The sequence below is a fragment of the Syzygium oleosum genome, unplaced genomic scaffold (assembly GCF_021117445.2).
Source record: "Syzygium oleosum isolate NSW1041296 unplaced genomic scaffold, Sole_v2.1 Sole_v2.01, whole genome shotgun sequence".
Lineage (NCBI taxonomy): Eukaryota > Viridiplantae > Streptophyta > Magnoliopsida > Myrtales > Myrtaceae > Syzygium > Syzygium oleosum.
The window spans coordinates 16,365,351-16,371,345 of record NW_026607485.1 but is presented as its reverse complement, the minus strand read 5'-3'; positions in this window follow the sequence as shown (position 1 = coordinate 16,371,345).

Here is a 5,995-nt window from a genome sequence, read left to right as displayed (position 1 = left end):
TATAAAAAAAACCAAGTTTCAAAAGTTTTTGGTTAACTAGAAACCAAGTTTTCAAAAAGTTTGTGGTAATCTAAAAAACCACGTTTCAAAATAGTCTTTGGTTAGCTAAAAAACCATACAAAAGTTTCGTGAAATTATCCTTAAAATCACATTTTTTTAAAAATAGATATTCCAAAGCACATTGCACTTCGTAGCCTCTGAGTGATGATTCTCATGAGTGATCGCGGTTTTGCAGCTTTGAATATGGTGATTTTTATAGTTTTCTCAAGTGATCGCAGGATTGTAGCTTCGGAGCTATCACCCTCCGAGTGTTCGCAACCTGTAGCCTTGGATAACTTTTTTTTTGCCCAAAGCATGGCCTCATCCAAAGACCTATTTGGCAAGGAGCCATTAGGCAAAACAGATATTCTAAAGCAAATTGCACTTCGTAGCCTCTGAGTGATGATTCTCATGAGTGATCGTGATTTTGCAACTTTGAATATGGTAATTTTTACAAGTTTTCTCAAGTGATTGCAGGATTGTAGCTTCGGAGCTATCACCCTCCGAGTGTTCGCAACCTGTAGCCTTGGATAACTTTTTTGGCCCATAGAATGGCCTCTTCATGGTGATTTTTATAGTCTTGCCAAGTGCTCGCAGGTTTATAGCTTCGGAGCCATCACCCTCCGAGTGTTCGCATCCTGTAGCATTGGATGAATTTCTAGGCCTAAAGCATGGCCTCGTCATAGTTCTTCTGAGTGATAACGGATTTGTAGCCTCGGAGAATTGACCCTCTGTAAGTGATCATAAGCCGTAGCTTCAGAAAACTATTACACAAGTTCTACAGGCAAGGAGCCCCTAGGCAAATTCAAGTCCTACTGGTGAGGAACCACTAGGCAAATTCAAGTCCTACTGGTGAGGAACCACTAGGCAAATTCAAGTCCTACTGGTGAGGAACCACTAGGCAAATCCAAAGTCCTACTGGTGAGGAACCCCTAGGTAAATTCAAAGTCCTATAGGCGAGGAGCCCCTAGGCAAATTCAAGTTCTACTGGTGAGGAACAACTAGGTAAATTAAAGTCCTACAGGCGAGGAGCCTCTAGATAAATTCAAAGTCCTATAGGTGAGGAACCCCTGGGCAAATTCAAGTCCTACGGGCGAGAAACCCCTAGACAAATTCAAGTCCTACAGGCGAGGAGCCCCTAGGCAAACTCCAAAGTCCTACTGGTGAGGAACCACTAGGCAAATTCAAGTCCTCAGGCGAAGAGCCTCGGACGTTCATGGTTCGTGAGTTCGTCCTTAAACCACGAAATCAGAATAATCATCATAATCATCACTACTATCAATTCATGTCCTTGGATGAGCAACAAAGAAACACTCATAAACAGGTAAGTTTCTCTCCCTCAATTATTAAGAACCTTTCAAAAAGTGTTCTGAAAAGAGAACTGTTGGATTAGATCACGAATTTCAAAAGCAAAGACCCTAATCAGTTGTTGTGAAATTTTCATTTTATATTGTTTAGTGAGTCGACTAAAAATTCAGGTGTCACCTTGTCTTTGAGATCAACCTCTAACGAGCTCAATCTCAAAGAGAGGCAACTATTGACACCTAATTTTTAGCTCATTTTTGTCATATTTTCAAAATTTCAAAATTAGGTCTAGGAATCTTGGCCAAGCCTAGAAACCTATTTCTAAACCAAAAAATATTTTTTTTAGCATTTTTCTGCATTTTTCCTTAATTTCTTTTAGTCAAAATAGGCGAGAAAATCAACAAAAATAGCAAATGGAATCATAAAATTCCATAAAAATATTCATTAGTCTTATTTTAAATCCAATTTCATAAATACATTGTCAATTTTGAAAAATCTCAATCGGGTATATGTTTTTCCCAAAATTGGGCAAAAATAAACCTCAATTGAACCAAAAATGAAATTAAAGTTTTTCTAGTCATTTTTAGGTCATTGTGTCTTCACAACAAATGATCCTGGGACCTTGAATTTCATAATGGTCAGTCCAATTGCACATTTTGCAAAAAATTTCAAAAATCCCCGGAAATTAATTGAAAATTAAGGATTTTGAGCCAAAATTGCAAATTATGTCCAATTCGAAATTGTTGAAACATGAGACCATCATTTCTAAAGTTAATCAGACCTAGGTAATTCAATTTTGGCATCAGTTTTGCCTAATCAGGTCATTAGGACATCGAATTGAGCAAAATCCGAATAACCCGGATATGAAATTTGGAAAATTTTGGACATGGTTATGTCAAAAATTGGGGAAAAACACATTCTTAGGTTCAAAATGTAATGGGAAATTCAATTTTTGGGTCAAATTTCGAAAATTCGGTCAAAATCGAACTTAATATGCATTTTTTGTCAAAGCCGGAACTGCCGGGTCGACTCGACCCAACCCGAACAGTTCTTCTTCCTTACCCGGTCGGATCGAAACGTGAAAAAACCCAGAAAAGAACATATCGAACCCAGGAGTTTGCCGACTTATACCGATCAATTTAACACGTTCTTATCGAGTTGGCCAGCTGGATAATCTCCAGCTGGCGACAGATAACCATACCAACCGATCGAAAGTCAGTGATAACAACTTTTGGGCGGGAAAATTTGAGGAACAAAAAAGGAGAAAAAAACTGACGGAGGACAGGACCCGTTTGACGAAATTCTAGAGAGAGAAACGGAGAGAAAACGCTTGAAATCTAGAGAGAGAAAGGAGTAGAGATCCCCCAGGTCGAGTGATCGGCGACGGTTGATTGAACGGCGCCGGCGAATCGACCGTCTTGGGAGGATTTCCTCCTTGGGTGAACCAGGAAGAGGCTGACTGTGAACGCCTGAAAACGAGCTTGGTCCGGCCGATCCAAACCTGTTCCGGCGAAACCAAGACCACCAGGGTGAAGAACAAGTGTCAAAGAACAACCCTCGGGGTGCAGATCACTTCGATAATTTCATTTGGACATCGAACGAAGCAGGTAAAATTCCTTCGCGGTCATGATTTTCCAGAATTTCCAGAATGTGTTTTAGCTCAAACTTGTGTGTTTCTTCGTGATTTTGTGATGATTGATGCTCAAAACATATTCTGACTTCTTATTCATCATTTGTTGGTACTTTGAATGGTTAAAAATGCACAAATCGAGTCGGCCGTGCATTAAACTCCTCGCCGGAAAACCCGAAGTCTCGCCGGAGCGTCGCCATGACCATAGGTCATCCAAGTAGGCTCCCTTTCACTTTGTTTGATGATTTGATGCTGATTGGAACCGATTTAGACGGTTAGGGCGATTTGAATGGTGATTTGAAATATGGAAATGTTGTTTAGGTTAGAGATGGTTTAGGTTTTTTCCGATCGGGTTTCGCCCACCGGCGAACGTCCGACGGCAATCTAATAGGACTAAGTTGATAATAGAACATGTGGACTTGATGATGGTGTATGTGACATTCTCAATTCGACCCACTTCCGGGATCAATGAAATAGATGTGTATTTCTCATTTCGTTTTAGTAAGTCTCGCCTGGAGCTGATCACTCTCGGGATACTGACCAATAGGGAATGGCTAACTTGGAAAAACGGTGCGTGGACCCAAGAACTCGACCGTGAATCGACCTTTGATTCCGAGGAACGATGAGGAAATATTTTGGGCCAATGTGGGCTGATCAAAGGAGGGCGACAGATTTGGTTTGCCAACGACGTGCGATCGGATCGCGGGTGATTTTGCACGATCGAGAGTACGCGTGGCGAACAATCCTAAACTTACTCCGAACGATCACGACCTCCAAAACTAGCGATAAATCCTCGCATTCTCTTGGAAATCGAGACCGTCACGACTCGAGTAATCTTAGGTCGATACGCGTAACCCCTAAAAAGCCGCCCGTTAGTAAGAGACGCTAAAATCGCATTTGAACGAGATTGATCGTTGAGTTGAATCCGGACTTGAGTGTCGAATTTCACGGACGTACGCGACTAATTTTCAAGGACGACGTCGTATTAGTGTGGCCAATCATATTTGGGATCGGTATGGTCGAAAATTGGAATTTTGGACCAGGAGTGAAAAATTACCATTTTGCCCCTGAGCCCTATAAATTAATTCCGAATTATAGGAGGTTAAATTGGACTTAATCAGCCCCTAGAGTGACCGAAAATGGTAGACCAAATTGCCCCCATCACTCTTGCTCATTCCCCAAGTTGCCCCTAGATATTTTGTTCAAGATTCAATCCTAGGATTGGCCTTTAAATATCAGCCATTGGATCAACTTGTTAGTGGGGTGGTTAGTCTTGTAATTGTTAGTGGAGTTGGTCAACCACCCCCACTCAAAGTTTGTACAAAACACTCTCTCTCTCTTTCCCCATATTTCCCATTGGCCGGCCACTTCTTCCCCACCTCGTTCTCTCCATTTTCTCTCCATTCTCTCCCCCTCATGTAAGCCGGCCCCGCCAGAGCAGTCATCAACGCGGCCGCGCCGCCGCCGCCCGAGCGCCGCACGCCGCCACTATCCGCACGATCACCCCGTCGCCACCACCACCACTCGTCCATCTCACCCTCTCCTTCTCTCTCTCTTCCTATCGCCACCACCAGCACCGTCCGGCCACCCTTGGCCGTGTGAGTCCGCGCGACCGCCATCCAAGCACGCCGCCACCGCCGGCCCGTGAGCGTCTCACATGCACCATCACCGCCGCCACCCTCGCCCTTCCTTTATCTCTTTCCAAGCCATGCCACCCTTATCACCGTCACCCCCTTTGCCGTGTAGATCAACCGTGAGCCACCGCCTGCCATTCGCCACCGTCCGCCGCCCGTGGAGCCGCTGTAGTTCCCCGCTGGTCCGGCGTGATCCGGCGACCGTCCAGCCCATTTTCCCCCTAGTTCGGCACCCCTTAGAGTTTAGGACCTTAGTGAGTGGAAACCCTAAACCCTAATTAGGATTTTGTGCATTTTTAGACAAGTTTAGGGGTTAATTAGGGTAATTTAGGGGTTGTTTAAATGACCGGTGATTAGGGCTGATCATGTGGTGATTTTGGTGGTCTAGTGTGATGATTTAAAGGTGATTTAGAGGCCTAGAATGGTCCGGTTAGTGGCTGAATATTGTGGGCATGAATGGACTACAAGTTGATAATTTATGGTTCAAATGTGAATTGCTAAGTGTGCTATGAGTCGACCATGTGGTGGCTGGTTTATGCATGATTTGAAATTAATTGTGGGATGTTATAATGGGTGCTTGGTGTGGTCGAGTAATGAGGAACATAGTGGGCCATGAGCATGTGTGATTTCAATGATTTAATAGCGTAAATTCTGTGCACTAAATGGTGGGCCGTGGCTGAATTACATTGAGCGGGAAATAGAGCATGTTACTATGTTGAATTGAGTGATTAATGTGATTCAATTGATGCCCCGAGTTTTGGATAATATGGCCATGATTTCGTGCATATTGATTAATAGCATATTATGTGAATCATGCGAGTTTGCACGAATGACATTGAGCATGTGGTCACCTAAAATGCCCTGAGGCGTCGTTTACGCGGGGTTCAGATAATAATTGGTGGTATGTGTACGTGTGATCACATAAGCCCTGTGGCGTCGTTTACGCGGGGTATTGAACCCGTCCTGAGGCGTTTAACGTGGGACGATGCCCGGTTTACCGAAAGATGGCCAACCTGAGGCGTCATTCACGCGGGTTGTGTTATGGACCTGATGCGTTTAACGCGAGTCGGTGATCAATTGGAAAGTGATGGACCTGATGCGTTTAACGTGGGTCGGAGATTAAATGGGAAATTGGCACGTGTGCGAAGGGTGCATCAATGAGTGTAAGCATGTGCATGGCAAGTGTGTGTGGCCAATTGAAGATGTGTACATGCCATTATTGGTCTTTGTATTATTATTATGTGCTTAACCTGCAGGGTTGACAATATGTTTGATTTGGGCCCGAGGGCCTAAGTCGTTTGTGTACTGGACTGTTTGTTTGGTTAGTTACTTGTCTGGAGGTGCATGTTAGCCTAGTTTAGGTTTAGGGGGCCTACTCGTTGAGATT